This window comes from Ornithorhynchus anatinus, chromosome 2 (genome assembly GCF_004115215.2).
Source record: "Ornithorhynchus anatinus isolate Pmale09 chromosome 2, mOrnAna1.pri.v4, whole genome shotgun sequence".
In the NCBI taxonomy this organism is placed as follows: domain Eukaryota; kingdom Metazoa; phylum Chordata; class Mammalia; order Monotremata; family Ornithorhynchidae; genus Ornithorhynchus; species Ornithorhynchus anatinus.
This window is the reverse complement of record NC_041729.1, coordinates 11,612,582-11,634,227: the sequence shown is the minus strand read 5'-3', so window position 1 is coordinate 11,634,227 and position 21,646 is coordinate 11,612,582. Positions and strand designations below refer to the sequence as shown.

The following is a 21,646-nucleotide window of genomic DNA, read 5'->3' as shown; positions in this document are numbered from 1 at the left end:
CAGAGATGGGGCATTTTCAGATCTTCTTGGAAAAACGTGGAGTCTGTGAAATTTCGAGCTGTTTAAATTCAGAAAGGAGTAAGAACAGGTCCAAAAACTTCAGGGCTAGCTTATCCAAACTGGCACATCTGGTTGCCACCTATAAAATCCATAATTTACTGACTGAAGAGCAGAATGGACAAAATGTTAGCGATCAAATCTAGCCAGAATGCTTCTAGCTGCTGAAATTAGAAATTTATAATATTGATCTGTTATATTGCTCCCTCCTCTAACCCCCTGCCCCAACAGACACACGTAAACAGGTAGTGAACTTCTTAAGATAATGAATTTTCATCTTCATATCTCCAAACACCCAGTACTGGATTCTATGCAATAGCTCTTTGTGGGCAGGGAATGTGTCCATTTACTGCTGTATTGTACTTTCCCTAGCTCTTAGAACGGTGCTCTGCACACAGTAGGCACTCAAATATGATTAAATGAATTCATTCAATAGTATTTATTGAGCGCTTACTATGTGCAGAGCACTGTACTAAGTGCTGGGAATGTACAAATCGGTAACAGATAGAGACAGTCCCTGCCCTTTGACGGGCTTACAGTCTAATTGGGGGAGACAGGCAGACAAGGACAATGGCAATAAATAGAGTCAAGGGGAAGAACATCTCATTAAAACAATAGGAAATAAATGATACTTAATATATGGTTCTGAATGAGTGTGCTGTGCCCCCCAACTGGAAAATGTACACTTTCCAACCTATCAGTAGAATGTATGATTTAATAATTCCCTTCATTTTAATCCTGTGTTTATTATACCTGTTTATGTGTATGTATATGTGACTATTGGTTTAATGTTTATTACATTTCCTTTATTAAAATCCCTGAGTGCAGGCTCGCATTTATTCAACCAAAGTTTGTCAAATCCTAACTCCATTCATATCACAGATGCACCTTATCTTTACTAATCCATAAAATAAATTCTAGCAAGTTAAACATAAAGACAACTGGAACCTTTGTTAATTAGTAGTTAGTAATAAAGTATCTCTTCCTTTGGAGACAAAAAGCCAACACTACAATTCCCGATAAAAAGAGAAACAGGCATACAGCTAATTCTATTTTTTATTCTGATTTATTGTAATTTTTTTTAGATTTTTTTCCCCTTTGAGGGTTTTCTTTGAATACTAGAAAAAAAATCAACGTGTCCGCATCAAGTATCTGGCCCAGGATGGGTTACTGTAATGAAGTTACACCACTTTTATGCTCAAAGATTCTCTAGTGACTTCAGAGCAAGACCTGCACTTGAGAATTATGGCTACACATTCTTTGATCACGTCCCGACATGAAGACCAGCAACAACAAACAGAATAAACAATCCAATGGGCCTGTGTTGTGACTTTATCTACACCCCTTTGCCCTCAGAAACGTGTCAAATATCCTGAAAAATACTTTCCCCTCACCAAATTATTTTTATTGCTCTGAAAAGCCAAATTTAGAACCATAAAATCAAATGGGTACTGCAATATAGCTTGCACATTACCTGATGGTTTCTTCCAAATATTCTTCTGGAAAGTGTGGACCCAGATCAGGGCTGCCTAACAAACTGTTGGTCTTGAAAGCGAGGAAGTTAGAATTCAAGTCAACATTTAGAGTGTGAAAACATTAAAGCCTGTTCTGCTTTGGCTTGTTTTGCAGGGAGGAGGGTTAGTTAATGAAATTAAAACACTTAATGGGCTTTAAAGATGAAGAACAATAATATCAGGGGCTACTTTAACTGAATACTTCCTCAAAAAACACTATGTGGAGACGGTCAGTCCTTGGCCACCCCGAAACTTGCTTGGCACATTAAATAAAGCATATTAAATAAACACATATTTAATTATCGGTTGAGGTGGAAAAATACCCATCAGAATATCGGTATAATTGCCCTTAAGACGCTTGATGATCACTATTAAAACATGGCTCAGCCTTCCCTACGGGAGACCGTTGCTTTGAGCAACTGTAGACGTCTGTGTTTAGCATGGGCAGGGACGTGAGGGGAGTGGGGGAAAATGGAGGTCAGTCAGTCAAATCGCGTTTATTGAACTCTTACTGTGGGCAGAACACTGCACTAAACATTTGGGAGAGTACAATATAAGAGGTACACTCCCTGCCCATAGTGAGGTAGAGAGGAATCAAGCAGTCATTCCTATTTAGGGAGTACTCACTCTGTGCAGAGTACTGCACTAAGTGCTTGGGAAACTACAATATAATGGGATGGTTAGACAAGATGCCTACCCTCAAGGAGCTGACAATCTAGTCGAGGGAGGCAGACTTTAAAATAAATTACGGATAGAGAAAGGGGGAGGGCAATGGAATTGATTAAACATTATCCCCGCTTCCTCTGCTCCCATCATTATTCAATCCATCAATAGTATTTAACCCCCTATTCATTCATTCATAGTATTTGAGCGCTTACTATGTTCAGAGCACTGTACTAAGCACTTGGGAGAGTACAGTTCAACAATAAACAGTCATATTCCCTGCCCACCACAAGCTTACATTCGAGAGTGGAGGAGGCAAACATCAATACAACTAAATAAAATCACAGATTGGTACATAAGTGCTGCGGAGCTGGGAGGGGGGAAGAGCAAAGGGAGCAAGTCAGGGCGACGCAGAAGGGAGTGGAAGATGAGGAAAAGAGGGACTTACTCTGGGAAGAAGGCCTCTCGGAAGAGATGCACCTTCAATAAGGCTCTGCGGCGTGGGGGATTGTCTGGTCTATGTGAGGAGGGAGGGCGTTCCAGGCCAGAGGCAGGAAGTGGGCTACGGGTCAGTGGCAAGAAAGGCAAGATTGAGGCACAGTGAGAAGGTTAGCATTAGAGGAGTGCTCTAATGCTTCAACGCTCTCCAGGACCTTGCCCCCTCTTACCTCATCTCCCTTCTTTCCTTCTACTGCCCACCCCATATACTCCACTCCTCTGCCGCTCACCTCCTCAACTGTCCTCCGTTCATGCCTATCCCGCTGTCGATCCTTGGCCCACATCCTACCCCTGTCCTGGAATGCCCTCCCTCCTCACCTCCACCAAACTAACTCTCTTCCCCTCTTCAAAGCCCTACTGAGAGCTCACCTCCTCCAAGAGGCCTTCCCAGATTGAGCCCCCCCTTTCCCTCAGTTCCACCTCCCCTCTCCTCCCCCCAACCCTCTGCTCTTGCGCCTTCCCATCCCCTCAGCACTGTGCTCATTTGTATATATTATTACCCTATTTATTTTGTTAATAAGGTGTATATCTCCTTGATTCTATTTATTTTGATGATGTTGTCTTGCCTTTGTTTTGCTCTGTTTCGCTTTGGTGTCTCCCCCATTTAGACTGTGAGCCCGTCATTGGGCAGGGATTGTCTCTATCTGTTGCTGAATTGCACATTCCAAGCGCTTAGTACAGTGCTCTGCACATAGTGCTCAATAAATACTATTGAATGAATGAATGAAAGGACTGAAGACTGCAGGCTTGGTTGCAGAAGGAGAGAAGCGAGAAGAGGTGAGGTAGGAGGGGGCGAGTTGGTGACTGCTTTAAAGCCAATGGTGAGTAATTTTCATTTAATGCAGAAGTGGAAAGTCAACCACTGGAGTTTTTTGAGGAGAGGGGTGACATGTCCTGAACATATTTGGCTTCAAAGCTTTCCATCACTTTGCCCCCTCCTACCTCACCTCCCTTCTCTCCTCCTCCAGCCCAGCCCTCCCACTCCACTCCTTTGCCCGCTAACCTCTTCACTGTGCCTTGTTCTCACCTGTCCCGCTGTCAAACCCTGACCCACATCCAATCTCTGACCTGGAATGCCCTCCCTACTCACATCTGCCAAACTAGCTCTCTTCCCCCCTTCAAAGCCCTACTGAGAGCTCACCTCCTCCAGGAGGCCTTCCCAGACTGACCCCCACCTTTTCCTCTGCTCCTCCTCCCCTCCCCATCGCCCCTACTCCCTCCCTCTGCTCCACCCCCTTCCCCACCCCACAGCACTTGTGTATCTGTACATATTTAGTAGTCCATTTTATTAATGATGCATATATATCTATAATTCTATTTATCTATTTCGATGCTATTGATGCCTGTCTACTTGCTTTGTTTTGTTGTCTCTCTTCCCCTTCTAGACTGTGAGCCCGTTGCTGGGTAGGGATTATCTCTATCTGTTGCCGAATTGTACTTTCCAAGCGTTTAGTACAGTGCTCTGCACACATTAAGCACTCAATAAATACGATTGAATGAATGAATATTTGTAGAAAAGTGATCCGGGTAGCAGAGTGAAATATGGACTGGATTGGAATGGACTGGGGAGAAACAGAAGGCTGGTAGATCAGCAAGGAGGCTGATGCAGAAATGCAGACGGGACAGGATGAGTGATAGCAGTTTGGATGGCGAAGAAAGAGGGATTTCAGCGATGTGGTAAAGGTGGACCTGACAAGATTTGGTGACAGATTGAATACGTGGGGTGAATGGGAGAGAGGAGTCAAGGATAATGCTAAGGTTACCGGCCTGTGAGGCAGGAAGGATGGTGGTGCCGTCTACAATGATGGGAAAGTCAGGGGCGGACAGGGTTTGGGTGGGAAGATGAGGAGCTCTGCTTTGGATATTTTAGGTTTGAGGTGATGGGAGGACATCCAAGTCGAGATATCTTGAAGGCAGGAGGAGATGCGAGACTGGAGAGAAGAAGCGAGATCAGGGCAGTAGATGTAGAGAGCATGAGGTCAACTCGGAGAGAGATGGGAATGAGGTACCGTGAGCATGATGGCTTGAGAGGAATGCAGCATGACAGCTGAGGTGTAATGGGACAAGACTGAGGATAAGTAGAAGGGAGAAACCTGATTGAGCCTACTTAAATAAAGGCTTAAAACGTCCCGGGAAAGAGCTTGCATGTACAACCCTTAGGGACGCCTTGAGGACTAGCATAGCGATTCAGAGTAAGGAACTGGGAGTCAGGAGACGTGGATTCTAATCCAGCTACTTTCCTGCTGTCTGACCTTTGGCAAATAACTTGATTTCTCTGTGTCTCAACTGTACAATGGGCAGGAGGACATGCGAGACTGGAGAGAAGAAGAGAGATCAGGGCAGGAGATGTAGAGAGCATGAGGTCAGGTCGGAGCGAGATGAGAACGAGGTACCGTGAGTACGGTGGCTTGGGAGGAATGCAGTATGACAGCTGAGGTGTAATGGGACAAGACTGAGTGAGGATAAGTAGGAGGGGGAAACCTGATTGCGCCTACTTAAATAAAGGCCTAAAACATCCTGGGAAAGAGCTTGCAAGTACAATGCTTAGGGACTCCTTGAGGACTAGCATATTAGACTGTAAGCCCATCAATGGGCAGGAACTGTCTCTATCTGTTGCCTATTTCTACATTCCAAGCGCTTAGTACAGTGTTCTGCACATAGTAAGTGCTCAATAAATGCTATTGAATGAATAAATGCTGTTCTTCCATGCCTTTAAACTATGAGTTCCATGTGGGACGGGGACCGTGCTTGACTGTATTTTCTTGTATCTGCCCCACTGTTTAGCCCAGTACTTGGCACATAATAAATGCTTAGTAAATACATTGCTAGGATTATCACTGTTATTGTTATTATTAAGATGGAAAGGGGAGAGCTTCAGTTTAGAGACTTTCATATCCAAAGACCTTGAACTAGGTCTGAGAGAGAGCCGTGGATTAGTCTTAGGACGAGGATGAAAAATGTAGAGCTCAACTTACAAGTTATGCTGTCCAGCTGAGGTATAACACTGAAATCCTGCTTGTCTATTATGAAATATGAGGTAAAGTTTAAATGCAGAAACTTTCAGTGATGCATCTGCAGTTCCAACCAGCCAAAAATCTTTCTCCAAATCAGGCAAGTCCAAATTTAGGAAAAATGCTTACTTTGATTGCTATATGCTTCTCGCCCCAGAAAGCTGCATTAAAAATATGGATAGGAAAGGGAGGGATAAACAATTCACTTTAAGATGCTTTGGTCATCTGTACCCAGTAAAGCCTTCCCTTGTGATCTTGGGCTACAGAAAACAGAGGGCAAACTTCCGTAGGTTTAAAATGTAAAAGAAAACAGTCTCTTTGAATATGTTCCTGATGACAGCCAGCACATAAATAACCCTTGTTATCACAGAGTTTTCCCCAAGTGAATTCTACTGCATAGTAGGACTCTGCCCTAATAGGAAAAAGTTACATTTTATTCACGAAGATGCTCACCTCATGATCTGAAAAATTATTTTCTCAAAAGCTACCTACCCAGCTCCAGGTCTGGCACAGAACTTTTCCTATGTAACTATCAACCAAAGAGCCTTGAAGAGAACATTTTGTTTTTTCTTCTTTTTTTTATGGTATTTGTTAAGCACTTACTATGTGTCAGGCACTGTTAGCACTGAAGTTGATACAAGCTGATCAATTTGGACACAGTCCACATTCTACATGGGGCTCACAGTCTTAATCCCCATTTTAATAGGTAACTAAGGCACAGAGAAATTAAGTGATTTGCTCAAGGTGACAGAGCAGACACGTGGTAGAGCCGGGATTAGAACCCAGGTATTTTTGACTCCCAGGCTCATGCTCTATTCACTAAGCCACGCTGCTTCTTCCCTTGGAAAAGACTTCACACTTAACTTCCCTTTATACCTGTCAAGGACATTCCCAGGGGGTCCTTCCCAGTGAAAAGGTCACACCTTGGAATCTCACCCAGTTCTTTCATCGGGAAAGTAATTTAAATTAATTAATGAATTAATGGTGATGTTTGTTAAGCGCTTACTATGTGCAAAGCACTGTTCTAAGCGCTGGGGGATACAAGGTGATCAGGTTGTCCCACGTGGGGCTCACAGTTTTAATCCCCATTTTACAGATGAGGTAACTGAGGCACAGAGAAGTTAAGTGATTTGCCCAAAGTCACGCAGCTGGCAAGCAGCGGAGCCGGGATTCGAACCCATGAACTCTTACTCCCAAGACCGGGCTCTTTCCACTGTGCCACGCTGCTTCTCTAAATGTATCATAGACCTCGATGGCAAGGGATCAGAGAGGGGGACATAATAATGATAATGAATGCAGTATTTGTTCAGCACTTACTGTGTGCCAGGCACTGTACTAAGCACTGGGTGGGGGGATACAAGCAAACTGGGTTGGACATAGTCCCCATCCCACATGGGGTTCCCAGTTTTAATCCCTACTTTACGGATGAGGGAACTGAGGCTCAGAGAAGTGAAGTAATTTGCCCAAGGTCGCACAGCAGCAGAAGAGCTGGTATTAGAACCCAGGTCCTTCTGATTCCCAAGTCTATGCCCTATCCACTAGGCCACACTGTTTCTCATTCCATTTCATGCACATAGTCCAGTCCCAATAATTAGTGAAATGGTCTGGGGTACAAATTGGGGAGTGAGGAAGTTGCCCACATAAAGGCAGAGAACCCTCTGAATCCAAATTTAGTAGTCCTTTCTTCTTCTCGTGGAGTGACCAGAGAGGCTACAACACGACGCAGGGTAGAAAGTGTTAAGGCCAGCAACTAAAATAGCCAGTTCAGATTCTACGGGAGAAAGTGACAGAGAAAAAGGGCAGCTGTGTTCGCTCTGGGTCCAAGTCAAGTTCAGGCTTTTATTAAGTATATATAACAAAAGCATCCCCAGCGTGGTTAGGTCTTAAGGGTTCTCTCCTTGGGTCATTCAGCTGTACTAGTTCTGGGGATTCGATTGAAATGCCTCTGGGTAATGAAGTCGCTTCCCAAAGCAAGATCTCCAGGTGTCCTGAGGTGGGCATTGGCTTCTGCCGCTCCACTTCAGAAGTGGTTTTAGCACAAGCTCACTCAGCTCTGAGGCTCTTGAAGATAAGCTGATGCGGGTGAACGGACCCATTTTTAGAAAAAATGCCGTGAAAAAAAGTAAGAGCCGAGGAGGACTTACTCTTGGGCTCCTCTGCTGATGATCCGGACTTAGTGCTCTGACATGAGATGGGGGAGTCTGGGTTGGATCTTCTAAAAGTGGGTTCTCACCAAACCCTTCCGGTGGGACTTTAGGCTGCCAAGGCAGTAGGTCATTTCTGAACTGTGGGAAGGAAAAAGCACACGTCTTCACCACGGAGCTAAGCAGTTTGCTTTCCTTTTTCACAGAGTTCTTGGCAAAGGTTCTTAAATAACTCTTGTGATAAGGGAGGGAGTGGGGTATGTAGAGAAGAAACTATAATTCTCATTTTATAGGCCGGTAAACTGCTTCAATCAAAGTTAGAGAGTTTGCTCTAGGGCCCACATTTATATAGAAGTGGAAATGGAACACAAACCCGGGGCTCCTAAATCTCAGCTTAGACGTTTCCCCGGAAAAAACATCGTCTGGATGACCAAAAGTCCAACATACACAGATTTCACGCCTCGTTAGGTCTCTGGACAAACTATTGAAGCTGTCAGTATAGATGCAAGAGGAAAACTAATTCCTATTGATCTTAGTAGCAGTATTTGGCCGTGGAAATCAAGGGTCTGGATTGGGACTGGCTACACTGCCCAAAAGAGTGAATATATATGTGTTTTCAATTATGGATGTGCCATCTTTGGCTAGATGACGTACAGACACAGTTGCTTTACATCTGCTTAATAGAAGGAAAAAGGAGGAGGCAAGAGAAAAAACTGCGGTAAGTGCTGCAGACATTAAACAAAACAATCAATAGTAAATCGATCAAGCAAATCAATCAGTTTACTGAATGCTTTCTGGATATGGTTTTTGTACTAAATACGGGTACAATACGAGTTGGTAGACACATTCCCCGCCCACTAGGAGCTTACAATCTAGAGGGAGAGACAGAGAGTAATATCAATAAATTATGTATACGTACATAAGTGCTGTGAGGCAAATATCGAGTGTTTAAAGGATACAGATCCAAGAGCATAGGAGATACAGAAGGGAAGGGGATTGGAGGAAAAGAGGGCTTAATTGGAGGAGGCCTTTTTAAGGAGTTGGGACTTTGGTAAAGCTTTGAAGGTGGGAGACTGATGGTCTACCAATATATGGAACGGGAGGGAGTTCCAAGTCAAAAGGAGGGCAAAAGGGAAGGAGTCGGGGGCAAGATGGTAAGTTGTTAGTGTGCAGATCGGGTTGTAGGAGGAAATCAGAGAGGTAAGATTGGAGGAAGCCAGCTGACATTGTTTTAAAGCCGACGGTAAGGAGTTTCTTTTTGATGCGGAGGTGGATGGGCAACTGCTGGAGGTTCTTGAGGAGTGGGGAAACAAGGACTGAACATTTTTGTAGAAAAAACATCTGTGCAGCAGAGTAAAGTATGGACCGGAATGGGGAGAGCCAGGAGGCAGAGAGGTCAGTGAGGAGATTGATGCAACTCTTTTTGTGTATACAATGTGACTGGAACTGTGGGCTCTGGATTGGACTCTTCAACCATATATGCATTTGCTGGAGAAATTCACCCTCAGTGGCATTGTTTTGTGTAACGAGGGACAACTCGATATAGTTTTTGTTATATAGAACTTCATTTACAATATAGGTATACACACGTATGTGGGTATGGATATGTGTATCTACATAAGAAATGAAATCAATGTCCAATAGCTACTCCTTAGTTTCCCCATTCCTCACAGTCTAAGTAGTAGCAGCATGGTGTAGTGAATAGAGCACTGGCCTGGGAGGCAGAAGGTAAAGGGTTCAAATCCAGCCTCCGCCATTTGTCACCTATGTGACCTTGGGCAGGTCACCTCACTTCACTAGGCCGCAGTCACCTCATCTGTAATATGAGGATTGAGACTGTGAGCCCCATGAGGGAATGGGACTGTGTCCAATCCGATTCGCTTGTATCCACCCCAGCGCTTAGTATAGCGCCTGGCACATAATAAGTGCTTTAAAAATACCACAAATATTACTGTTATCATTATCATTATTATTACTGAATCTCCATCTTACAGATGGGGAAATTGGGGCCCAGAGACATTAACTCACTTACCCAAGGTCACCCAGCAGGCAATGGCTAAGCCAGGATTAGAATCCAGATCCTCTGGCTGCCAGACCCTTGCTCTTTCCACCAGGCTTTGCTGCTTTCTTGACTCCTCGGCCCCCTTGGGAATCACATTGCACCGAATCCAAAAGGGGCAAGGACAGAGGGAAGGAGCAAGAAGGAAGGAAAGTGGAAGGACAAGGAGGGAAGCCTCTTTAGGAGGGATGAGACTGGCATTCTGCCCTTGCCTAAGGAGCCTGTTAGGGTTGGAGGGGGTCACCCAGACAGTCCCTTGGTAAACCACCGGGCTAAAGAATGAGGCTGAGGTGCTTACTTCAGGTCTTGAGAGAATCTGGATCAATATTTAATGATGGTGAGGGTTCTGATGATGAAAAAGAAAATGATACAGCAAAACCTCCCATGGCAAGGCTTTAGACAGTATTCGCTTTCCACGACACAGTTTGCCTACAATCTACCCAACCCCTGGAGACACAGGGGCTGACCCACTAAAATACAGTACTGACAAACCACATTTAAATTAAACTCAGCATGAGAGGAATCTGGGGACAAGACACAGAGGACAAAAATAAAGATCCAGTTGCCATTTCAGCACATGCTTTAAAGTTTTAACGTGAGTTAGCTTAAAGCCTCAAGTAGTAAAATGACGATACCTGTAAAACAAAGCGGAGGAAAATCATTTTCATTATGAGAAGCTGGAATTGTTTAGGGAGAGCTGAAAGCTATTTTGGCTGATTTCAATCAATTAATCAATAGCATTTATTGAGCACTTCCTGCACACAGATAACTATAAAAAGTACTTAAGAGAATATAATGCAATAGAGTTGGCAGGCACTATTCCTGCCCCGTAGGAGCTCTCAGTCTAATGACTGGCTGCTATGCTCCTAACCTGGAGATAGCCTGTACTCCTGATCACTGGGCTTGGGGGAAACTTCTCTTTTCCAGGGGTTGCTAAGTGAAATTAAAAGCCTTTATTTTGTACCCAGTTGGAGACCTGGGAAATAGGGACATTTCCTAGGTGGCTCAACATTCAGCCAGCTCATCCTGGAAACATCATCAGTGGTTGGAGGGCGGGGGGGGGGGGGGGGGGGGGGGGGGGGAGGGGACCAGGCATTAGGTAAAAGTCTATTGTGCAGAGTACTATATTGAACACTTGGGAGAGAACATTAAAAATACAATACATGGCCCTTGCCCTCAAGGGGCTTACAATCTAATGAGGAAGCAGTAAAACACTGATAATGTCCAACAGTGGGATCAAGAAAACAATAGCTAGTGATCGATAGAGGAGAATGGTAGGATAAATAGGAAAAGGAGTGTAAAATAACAAAAATTGGGGACATATGTTCCATACAGTACATATACATGTATACATACATACACACACATAATCAATGGTATTGAACACATATTAACTACTGTATTATGCTCCTGGGGAATGGGTATTTGTTGGGGGAGGGTGGTGTATGTCTATGTGTGTGTTCTCTTAAAAAATGTTTTAAGGATGGCTATAGCATGGACATGATCTATGGGAAGTAGCATAGCCTAATGGATAGAGCCCAGGCATGGGAGTCAGAAGGACCTGAGATCTAATCCCGGATCCATCACTTGTCTGTGTGTGAGTTTCCGCAAATCACTTCACTTCCCTGTGCCTCAGTTACCTATCTGTAAAATGGGGATTAAGCCTGGGAGGCCCATGTGGGACAGGGACTGTGTCCAATCCGATTAGGTTGTATCTACTCCATCACTTAGAACCGTCTCACCGGAGCCTGTTTTGGGGCAGGGATTGTCTCTATCTGTTGCCCAAATGTACATTCCAAGCACTTAGTACAGTGCTCTGCACATAGTAAGCACTCAATAAATACAATTGAATGAACAGTGGTTGACACATAGAGCTTAAAAATAACATCACTGTTATTATTATGACCTGAGAATCAATCAATGGTATTTATTGAGCACTCACAGTGTGCAGAGCACTGTACTAAGCCCTTGGGGGAGTGCAATACAACAGAATCGATAGGCATGTTCCCAGCCCACAAGAAGATGGTGAAAATAAGTCAGGGAAAGACTCCAGGAGGTGCTGACAGAGGACAGGGCAGGAATCAGGGTGTCTGGGGAAGACGACTGGAAATGCAGGAAATAGGAGTCCAAGAAGATCCAGTCTCTCTCCATGTCTCCAAAACCACAAATATTTTAAAATGTCAAAATGGGACCATGAAAATATTGCCCCTTGGCTCTCAGTGGTTTGGTAAGCTTGGAAAGAACCTATTAAAACAGTATTTTCAAAAAAAAAACAACAAAAAACAACAGAGCATCTATAAGTGCTTCCATTATATTAAAGGGTGAGATATATAAAATGTTATATCAGACCATTCCTACAGCACTGGCCTTCCATTTTAGCTTTGACATCATTTACCCCATTTTAATCCCACAGCATCTTTGTTGGGTAGGAGACAGAGTCCTTATTAGCCCTATTTTATAGATTAGGAAACTGAGGCCCAGACAGGCTAAATCACTGCCCAAGGTCATCTTGCTTCTGGATCTTCTGACTCCCAATCTCATCCTCTTTCCACTAGACCTTGACGGCTAGAGCGCTCTGTGAGGATTTCTTGAAGATACTCCCAGAGAGGTTCCCACTTTAACAATCATTTCCTCATATGCGACCACAGATTCAGCTTTAGATGAACAGCAGTTTAGAACATCCATTTACTGTGGCACAGCTGAGGATGATCATTTTCACAGGAACGGTTCTCTGAATAGGCGAATCTGTCCATCTGTACCAAAGGAAACCAGCCTCGGTTGTCTTAAAGGGCTTGTCACACAAAAACAAATTGATTCCATTTCCTCAAAATTTTCCTCTCTTTACCTGCCATCCACACTCTCTTTGCTGATCTCGGGAATCCCACATCAGACATGCAGTTTCAAGTGCAGTCTGGCTGTAATGCAAATGTTCCACCACTGTCTTATCATGAACAAACAAGGTTGTTTTTGCCTCCTAGAGAATAAGTTGCATTCAGAGTCCAATTCCTCTGAAAGTACCAAAAATGAAGAAAATAGAAATGAAAGAACATTACACTTGACTAATTCCTCACGTCATCCTATGACACAGAGACGAAAGCAAGAGATTCCCAGGAAAGCCCACCAAGATCTCCAAATCCCAGGAGTCTGCGTTTCTCCCGGTTTTCAGTCCAGTTAAGTACATCTGGGAGGTCCCCTGAAAGAGATGTGGGCCTTGGACATAGCTAGAAACCCCAAGCCTCGTCTTGGACCTAAATCCCATTCCCAACGTGACAAGTCTGACATCCTGCTCCTCTCCTCACAGTTCCCTGCCGACTTTTGTTTTTATACTGAGGATGGCGTATTTGAGTTTGTCTCATGTCATTTTAATATTATATTGTTTCATTGCTCCTGATGTGTCCCTCTCCAATCATCTCTCTGACCTTTACTCATAGCTGGGGAGTCTCTTGAGAGATGGGGGTCTGTGTCATTTTTTTTTTAAATGGCATTTGTTAAGCGCCTATGTGCCAGGCACTGTATTAAGCACTGGAGGAGATTCATTCATTCATTCACTCAGCAGTATTTATTGAGCGCTTACTATGTGCAGAGCACTGTACTAAGCGCTTGGAATGTACAAATCGGTAACAGCGACGGTCCCTGCCCTTTGATAGGCTTACAGTCTACTCGGGGGAGACGGACAGACAAGAACAGTGGCAATAAATAGAATCGAGGGGAAGAACATCTCATTAAAACAATAGCAAATAGAATCAGGGTGATGTACATCTCATTAACAAAATAAATAGGGTGATGAAGATATATACAGTTGAACGGACGAGTACAGTGCCGAGGGGATGGGACGGGAGAGGGGGAGGAGCAGAGGGAAAGGGGGGAGAAGAGGGTTTTGCTGCAGAGAGGTGAAGGGGGGGTGGGTAGAGGGAGCAGAGGGAAAAGGGGAGCTCAGTCTGGGAAGGCCTCTCGGAGGAGGTGAGCTTTAAGTAGGTTTTGAAGAGGGGAAGAGAATGAGTTTGGCAGAAGTGAGGAGGCAGGGCGTTCCAGGACCGCGGGAGGACGTGGCCCGGGGGTCGACGGCGGGAGAGGCGAGAACGGGGGGACGGTGAGGAGGCGGGAGGCAGAGGAGCGGAGCGTGCGGGCTGGGCGGTGGAAAGAGAGAAGGGAGGAGAGGTAGGAAAGGGCAAGGTGATGGACAGCCTCGAAGCCTAGAGTGAGAAGGAGATACAAGCTAATAAGGATGGACATATCCCCTGTTCCAACTGGGGCTCACAGCCTTAATCCCCATTTTACAGATGAGGTAACTAAGGCACAGAGAAGTTAAGTTACTTGTACAAGGTCACAGAGCAGGCAAGTGGCAGAGGCAGGATTAGAACCCAGGTCCCTCTAACTCCCAGGCCCTTACTTTATCCACTAGGGCACAATGCTCCTCTGCATACTCTTCCCACCTGTACACTCTGTCCCACTGCTTAGTACAGTGCTCTGCACGCAGTAAGAGCTTAATAAATACTTTTACTGCCTCAACTACCACCCAACCCTTCAACCTTGAGAGAAGCCGTGTGGCTCAGTGGAAAGAGCACGGGCTAGGAAGTCAGAGATCATGGGTTCAAATCCCAGCTCCGCTGCTTGTCAGCTGTGTGACTTTGGGCAAGTCACTTATCTTCTCTGTGCCTCAGTTACCTCATCTGAAAAATGGGGAAGACTGTGAGCCTCACGTGGGACAACCTGATCACCTTGTATGCTCCCCAGCGCTTAGAACAGTGTTTTGTATAAAGTAAGCACTTAACAAATGCCAACATTATTATTATTATTATTAACCCTGTCACCATTCCTTCCAGTACCAGTTTCACTGTCTGTATCACGGGCCCAACAGTCCCTAATTCCCGCTAATATCTGTAACATATTTCAAAGATGAAAAAGTCTCCGTCATGGTACGCAGAATGGTTTTGATTCATTTAAGACTAGTAGAGCCATGTGACATCTCAGAGGGCTTCTCCAAAAGCAACTCTAATGAATCAAGAGTAAAAGGAAATATTGAATCACATATCACTCTACACAAAAATTTAATTAACAGAGCTGCTCAACATAATATAGAAACAAAAGCAATGATTTATTGACATATATTTTACCGCCTGCCATAAAATACATAGAGGCACATTAAAAAAAAAAAAACTGCCCACCTGTCCTCATATAAACATGCTCATCTCAGGGCAGTAAATAAACTCTCCCGTCCTAAGGGAAGATATAATTCTGTCATTTAATGTTCCACATAGACTCTATTCACTTAATCTGTCTATCAAATGAAGTCTACCTCCTCTGCAGAAGAGGGAGGAAGAGAAGAATTTATTGGCCTAAAGATATGAGCCAGTTTCCTGACCTTTTCGTATTTGGCATTTCAATAAACTTTAAGGAAAGGCTGATTAAAAGTCATTTTTATTCATTATAAAACCTCCATAAACTGAAACTGTATACTGTTCTCATCAGTTCGGCATAAAATAGTTTGAATGCTTCATGAAAATTCTATTAAAAGGAACATGTAACAGTCCTTAAGTTTCAGTAGCCTTGAGTTTACATTAATCTTTAGGTTGAATAGAGTAGGAAAAAAAACTTGGAAATTAAAAACATCTCAGCTGCCAACAATGCCGCGATTCCTAGAGAAAAAAGTAGGGAAAAAACACACATTCAGTCCTTTTCAAGAAAACCCCAGCACAGACCTAAAAAGGGAACCTCCATCACTGAGAAGCCATTGCTGTGGGCAAGTCACTTCACTTCTCTGTGCCTCAATTACCTCATCTGTAAAATGGGGATTAACTGTGAGCCTCACGTGGGACAACCTGATGACCCTGTATCTACCCCAGGGATTACAACAGTGCTCTGCAAATAGTAAGCGCTTAACAAATACCAACATTATTATTAGTATACCAAAAATCTCCCAGTGGCAAATCCAGCAGCAAGCATTTAACTAAATGTAACTAAAACTGATCTCCAACAGGTTCAGAATCAAATACATCCCAGGGGGGTGGGCAGGGGAAGTAATTACTATGTGCAGAGCACTGTTCTAAGCACTGGGGTAGATACAGGGTAATCAGGTTGTCCCACGTGAGGCTCACAGTCTTAATCCCCATTTTGCAGATGAGGTAACGGAGGCCCAGAGAAGTGAAGTGACTCGCCCACAGTCACACAGCTGACAAGGGGCAGAGCTGGGATTCGAACCTATGACCTCTGACTCCCACTGTAAGTTACAGTGCGCTGACTATGTGCAAAACGTGATTCATGTTTCAGGACCAGCTGGAATCACAAACATCCTTGCTAAAGCCATCCAAGCAATTCTCCTGCCTCCAGATAGGGAAGTTCCCCCCCACCTCCACCCCCCAACCCATCCCCTCGCTCTCCTCTGGGCTAAGACCCTCAGAGAAGGAGAGGAGGATTCTCTCTTGGGCCTTTTGCCATGAAACGAGGAGCATCCCATTCTCAACTGACACACACCAAGTGCGAGAAGACGGTACTTACACAACATCTGAGGAATCTGAGGTTGGTAGCGATACGAGCTGCCCTCCCACCAACATCATCCTTTCAGTTTCCCACTCTCACCACTGCCCGCCGGTCCGGCCCAGCCTTCTGGCTTGAGTCTCGACCTTACACGAGCGGCCTGTTGATTTATTCATGAGTTTCGTGAGCAGGCCCAGTGGCTGCTTTGTGTCAGCTGAATAGGGCAGCAATTCAATCTCCAAATGGGACCCATTCAGCCCAGAGTGTATCTATTCTAACGAAGCATTCACGTAAAAAGAACACTGCTTTCATAGCAGTTGTAAACAGCCACTTGCTAGAAAATTTCCTATTTTGACAGCTACGCATTTAATAAGCCAGTCACGGCAGGTTGAGATGTCTTTAGGAAAAAAGAAAAAAAGGAAGAGAGATCCCCCTTTCTGAGGGTTGCAATTTAAATATCCACCAGATCCACCAGCAAGGAGTCTTCAAGGGGCTGGAAAAAGGAGGGAGGAAGGGCTACCCAGGGGTTCATAAGGGGGAGAAATGAAGGGTGACTCCAGACGAAAACAAAATGTCAGAATGCATTAGGGAAGCACAGAGATACTCCTGAATTGTTAATCTTTGTCCTAAATCCCTGACACTTGGGGGAGGCCTCTTATCAGTTTCCAAACAGATCTCTCTCAGCCTTCATCAACAGAAATGTGCCTGGTGCTCAGAGATAATTGAAAAAGCGAAAAGTGCAGCCTATTCGTCGCATCAAGATGGAGTTGAGATCAGGAGTCTAGCCCAGTGAGGTCAAGAGAGAGATTAAAGCATCAGGAAGTATCTCAGGGCAGATTCAAAAGGACCCAGAAACCCCATCCTTTTAACCTTTACTATGGTTCCCCTTTCCTGCATTCCCATAATACGACTGGAATTAGCTTCTTAATCCCATGGGTTTTTTGGTAATCATAATACGATAGTACGCCTTAAATGCTTACTATGTGATGACACTGTGATAAGCACTGAGATAGATATAAGATGATCAGATCGGACGCAGAATCTAATAGGGAGGGAGAAGAGATATTTTACCCCCATTTCACAGAAGAGGAAACTGAGACACAGAGAGCAGCGTGGCTCAGTGGAAAGAGCCCAGGCTTGGGAGTCAGAGGTCAGGGGTTCGAATCCCGGCTCTGCCCCTTGTCAGCTGTGTGACTGTGGGCGAGTCACTTCACTTCTCTGGGCCTCAGTTACCTCATCTGGAAAATGGGGATTAAGACTGTGAGCCTCACGTGGGACAACCTGATGATCCTGTATCTACCCCGGCACTTAGAACAGTGCTCTGCACATAGTAAGCGCTTAACAAATACCAACATCATTATTATTAGTGGAAAGAGCATGGGCCTGGGAGTCAGAGGACCTGGGTTCTAATCCCCACTCCACCACTTGTCTGCTGTGTGACCTTGGGCAAGTCACCTATCTGTGCCTCACTGACCTCATCTGTAAAATGGGGACTAAGATTGCAAATGCTGTGTAGGACATTCATTCATTCAATCGTATTTATGGACTGTGACTATTCTGATTATCTTTTATCTACCCCTCTGTTTAGTTTGGTGACTGGCACACAGAAAGCATCTAAAAAGTATCATTAAAATATAAAACGGAGAGTTCAAATGTCTTGCCTGAAGTCACACAGCAGAGTTAGGATTAGAGCCCTGATCTCCTGACTCCCAGGCCCGTGCATTTTAATATTTTTGGGAAGAATGATGCAAGATGTGTAAGGGGCCAGCATCATCCAGAAGGAGAAAGAAAGGGCAAGCATTCTGTCCTCATTAACCCAAGAAGAGCCACTGATCCCACTAACCAACGTGGACAGCACGAGATAGTGGATAGAGCACAGGCCTGGGGGTCAGAAGGTCATGGGTTCTAATCCGGGCTCCACTTGTCTGCCGTGTGGCCTTGGGCAAGTCAGTTCACTTCTTTGTGCCTCAGTTACCTCATCTGTAAAATGGGGATTAAGACTGAGAGCCCCATATAGAACAGGGACTGTGTCCAATCTGATTATGTGGTATCTACCCCAGCACTTAGAACAGTGCTTGACATATAGCAAGCATTTACAGAATATTATTATTATAATTACTGGTGGCTTTTAGAAAAGAACCAACAGTGGGGAAAAATTGGCTGGAGTTTGCTACGGAAAACTCAACAAGAGCTAAATGGCTTAGTCTGCGGAGAGCAAAATCAACAAATTTTGGGAAAAAAAATTCTTCATTTTGAAAACAAAAGCAAACTCATTTTCAATCTATTAAGAGGAAGATTTAACTACTTATTTTAATAGTTTGTGACCGGTTGCAATTTCGTTTTGCTCTGGCAAATTGGGTTTAATTGCCATGACTCCCACCATGGGATAGATACGACTCTACCCAGCTGCTACCTGGAAATCCTGACAGTATCAAGCCTGCCTCCTGAACCCTACTTGCCATTTCATCTCTCGATATCAAAGGAGGTCACCCCTCCATCCAATTGGACCCTCACCCCGATGAGGCAGAGATGATCTCTAGCCAACGGGCAATCTCTCCAATCGACTGACCCCCCCCCCCCCCCCCCGATCGATCTAAGCCTATCCTTAGCAATCGCTGGCCAATCCACATACCTTGATTCTCCTACTTCTGACCCCATGGCCAGGGCTTTTTCCTGCCTGAAACTCTCTCTTCAATATGATAATAATTATAGTATTTTTAAGAGCTTACTCGAGGCCAAACACTGTACTAAATTCTCAAATGAGTACAAGTTCATCAGGAACAATCCCAGTCCCACATGGGGCTCACAGCTAAAGTAGGAAGGAGAAAAAGTATTGAATCCTCATTTTACAGATGAAGAAAATGAGGCAGAGAGAAGAGAGGTGGCTCTGTGTCTTGTCTGCTCTGGGACCATAGACAAGTCACTTAACTTTTCTGGACCTCAGTTACCTCACCTATACAATGGGGATTAAGACGGTGAGCCCCATGCGGGACATGGACTGTGTTCAACCTAATTATCTTGTCTCTACCTCAGTGCTTCATACAGTGCCCGGCTTGTGAGCAGGTAACCTGTCTACCAACTCTGTTGTAGTATACTTTCCCAATCGCCTAGTAAAGCGATCTGCACAAAGTAAATATTCAATAAATACCATTGATCAATTGACATACCACTTTAAAAAAAAAAGTTGTGACTTGCTCGAGGGCACACAGCAGGCTGGACCAGGATTAGAACCCAGTTCCTCTGACTTCCAGGCCTCTGCTCTTCCCACTTAGCCTCGGTACCTCCTCAAATCCACCAGACCACAGTTCGCCCCATCTTCAAAGCCTCTTTGGAAAATCCAACTCCTTCAGAAGACTTTCCTCAATCAAGTTTTCTACCACATTCTAGGATGGGTCAAGCAAACTGTCTCCCTTTCCATTGATGTTTACATGACTCTTGTATATATTGATTTATGTTAATTTTCACATAAGCAATCTATTTATCTTCTCATACACCTGCCAGTAACAGCAGCATCTTTGTTCCTCTTCCTTGTGTCCATCTGTCTCCCGCATTGGATTATAGGATTTTTAAGGGCAAAGGCAAGAGCCACGTCTTATTTTTACTGTATTCTTCCAAGAGTTTACTGCAGGTCTATGCCCACAATAGATCCTCAAGAAATAAGGAACTAGTGTCCCATCTGATTAACTTACATCTACCGCACAGCTTACAACAGTGTTTTCTTACAATCATATTTATTAAGCATTTACCGTGTGCAGATAATAAATGCTTAACAAATATCATTTTTAAAAAAGCATATAGGCTTCAGTTGACTGGCGGCGCCCCCTCTTAGAGAAGCAGTGGGGTTCAGTGGAAAGAGCCCGGGCTTGGGAGTCAGAGGTCATGGGTTTGAATCCTGACTCTGTCACTTGTCATCTTTGTGACTGTGGGCAAGTCACTTCACTTCTCTGGGCCTCAGTTACCGCAGCTGTAAAATGGGGATTACGACCGTGAACCTCACGTGGGACAACCTGATTGCCCTGTATCTGCCCCAGCGCTTAGAACAGTGATCTGCACATAGTAAGCTCTTAACAAATACCAACATTATTATTAAGACCGACTCCACAGTCGTTCGGGGAAAGGCAGGGCATCATAAATCCACGAACAGACTGTAAGATTAGACTGTCAACTCACTGTGGGCAGGGACCTTGTCTATGAATTTTGCTATACTGTATTCCCCCAAGCACTTAGTATATTACTCTGCATACAGTAAATGCGACTGGGTCATCTTGCAACAGAGTCAAAAAGGCAGCTCGACTGAGACTCTGAATACTGAGCTGGGCTCCGGAGCACAGCTAATCAGACAGGGCTACAGACACAATCCCTCCATCTGCACAGAACTTTTCCCAAATCACAGTTGGTGCTGAGTATTAGTGTTCCACTGCTCGCAAACAAATGTTTCCGCTGAAAACATACGCTTCTTACCTGCAACCTCAGCCAGATTGCTCAGATCAGGCAAACCACTGAGGGAAAGAGATGGTAAAGATGAATCACTGGATCAGTTAAGATAATTACTGAGTGTTTACTGTGGGCAGAGCATGGTACTAAAGTGCTTGGAAGAGCCCAATGCGATAGAGTTGTAGACACAGTCCCCGCCCACCAGGATCTTACAGTCTAGTGTGGGAGACAGGCATTAAAATAAATTTCAGATAGAGGGATCAGCAGAATATAAATATTTGTACAGTATTTGCAAAAACAACCAGAAATACACAGCTGAAGAGAAAAGTTTGATGCAAAGGAAAATCCACAAAGATTTTTCCATTTCCATCGGAGACGAAGGTTAGGAGAACCGACGTAGCCTAATGGAAAGAGCGAAGGCTGGGAGTCAGAGGACCTGAGTTCTAATCCCATCTTTCCACCTTCAAATCCTACTAAAATCCTATCTTCTCCAAGAACATTCCCTGACTAACCACTCATCCCCCTCCCCAATTCCCCCTCCCTCCCTTCTGTGTTCCCTGAGCACTTGGATCTGAACCCCCGCAGCACTTAGATACTCACCCCAACTCCAATCCCACAGCAGATATGTTCATATCAATCAGGCAGTGGTATTTACTGAGTGTTTACTAGGTGCAGAGCACTGTACTAAGCTCTCGGGAGCACATAATACAACCAAATTAGTCGATTCATAGCCTTAAATTCTGACATTGTGTTCAGGAAAGGTGTCTACCAATTCTGTTCTATTGTACTCCC

At 44.5% G+C, this 21,646-nt stretch overlaps 1 protein-coding gene across 13 annotated transcripts in view; it reads right to left on the bottom strand.

Annotated features, from left to right (window-relative positions):
• Positions 1-21,646, bottom strand: part of RIMBP2 (RIMS binding protein 2) — a 358,745-nt gene that overhangs the window by 232,208 nt on the left and 104,891 nt on the right. The window contains exon 2 of one of the 13 annotated variants that reach the window (XM_029057616.2): positions 7,888-8,028. The exons of the other annotated variants lie outside the window; for them this stretch is intronic. The gene's annotated coding sequence lies outside the window, so the exon portion shown is untranslated. The remainder of the gene's footprint in view (positions 1-7,887; positions 8,029-21,646) is intronic. 13 annotated transcript variants of the gene reach the window in all.